Below are 2,176 nucleotides of genomic sequence, written 5' to 3'. Positions count from 1 at the left end.
ATTCTAAATTCTATATTTTTCTATATTCCATTGTCTGTATTCTATATTCAATGTTGTTTTCTATATTCTATATTTTTTATAATTTTCTGTATTCTATATTCCATATTGCATATTCTGTAAACTATATTCTACATTCTATATTTTCTTATATTCCATCTTCTATATTCTATATTTAATTCTATATTCGAGAATATTCTATATTCTTCTGTTTTCTATGTTCTTTAATTCTACTTTGTATGTACTCTATTCTACATTCTATATGTCTATTCTATATTCCATACTCTGTATTCTATATTCCATATTCGATGTTCTATATTCTGTATTTTTTATATCCTATATTCTTCTGTATTCTACATTCTATATCCCATATGCTATATTCTACATTCTGCATTTTACATTCTTCTGTTCTGTATTCTATACTCTTCTACATTCTTATTCTACATTCTATATTCTTCTGTTGTAATCTATATTCTACCTGCTATATTCCATATTGTACATTCTAAATTCTATATTCAATATTCTAGTCTACACTCTATATTCTAAATTTTTCAATATGCTTTATTCTTCTCTATTCCCTATCCCATATTCTATGTTCTCCATTCCATTTTCTTCTATATTCTATATTCTACATTTTATATTCTAATTTTTTTCTGAATTCTATATTTTTATGTATATTCTACCTTCTAATCTCTATATTCTATATTCTTCTGTAATCTATTCTCTTGTATTCTCTATTCTACATTCTATATTCTTCTATATTTTGTCATCTGTATTTTTCTACTTTATTCTCTATTCTTCAATACTGTATATCCTATACCCTATATTCCGTTTGTCAATATTCTATTTTCTTCTACATTCTATCTTCTATATTCTGTAGTCTGTCATCTATATTCTTTATTCTTCTATATTCTGCATTCTGTATCCTATATCTTCTAAATTTATGCTCTATGTTTTCCTATATTCTGTATTCTATATTTTTCAATATTCTACATTCTTCTATAATTATATTCTACATTCTCCTATTTTCCATATTCCTTATTCTTCTATACTCTATATTTTTCTGTATTTTTTCTTTTATGTTCTGTATTGTATCTTCTATGTTCTTCTATATACTATATTCCTCTATATTCTATAATCCATATTCTATATTCTACGTTCTAAATTCTTCTATATTCTATATTTTATACTCTACATTCTAAATTCTTTTATATTCTATTTCTATATTCTTCCATAATCTAGGTTCTATATTCCATTCTCTGTATTTTATATTGTATATTTAAAGTTCTACGTTCTATATTGTTTATCTTTCTATATACTGTTTTTCGTATGGTATATCCTATGTTCCATATTCTATATTCTACATTCTGTATTCTTCTATAGTATGCATTCTATATTCTTCTATATTTTACATTCTACATTTCATAATTTTCTATATTCTATAATCCATAACCAATACTCTTCATTTTATATTCTGTATTCTACATTCTATTTTCTATATTCCAAATTCTGTATTCTATGTTCTTCTATAATCTATATTCTGTATCGTATAGTCCTGTAGGGTAGCCCGCATGCACCAACAGGCCCGAATAGCGGAGCCCCGCAGGTATGGCGAAGCCCCGCAGGTAAGACGGGGAAGAATAGGCCGGAACGGAGAGTTCTGCAGGCAAGTATACGCCCAAATGGAGAGTCCCGCAGGCAAGAATAGGCCCTAATGGAGAGTCCCGCAGGCAAGAATATCCCCTAATAGAGAAGCCCCACAGGCAAGAACAGGCCCAAATAGCGGAGCCCCGCACGCAGGAAAAGGCCTGAATAACGGAGCTCCACAGGCACTAAGAGGCCTGAATAGAGGAGCCCTGCAGACAAGAGGAAGCCTGAAAGGAGAGTCCCGCAGGCAAGAATAGTCCCGAACTGGGACTCACGCAGGCAAGAATAGGCCCGAATTGGAGCCCGGCAGGCAAGAAAAGGCCTTTACACAGTCCCGCGGGCAAGAATAGGCCTGAAGAGAGGAGCCCCGCAGGCAAGAATAGGCCCGGACAGAGTTCCACAGGCAAGAATAGGCCCGAATAGGGAAGCCTGGAGGCGAGAACAGGCCTGAACGGAGAGTCCCGCAGGCGAGAACAGGCCCGAAAGGAGAGTCCCGCAGCCGAGAAAAGGCCCGAACAGAGATTCCCACAGG

The sequence above is a fragment of the Elephas maximus genome, chromosome 20 (assembly GCF_024166365.1).
Source record: "Elephas maximus indicus isolate mEleMax1 chromosome 20, mEleMax1 primary haplotype, whole genome shotgun sequence".
Classification (NCBI taxonomy): Eukaryota; Metazoa; Chordata; class Mammalia; order Proboscidea; family Elephantidae; genus Elephas; species Elephas maximus.
Note: the sequence above shows the minus strand (reverse complement) of the source record.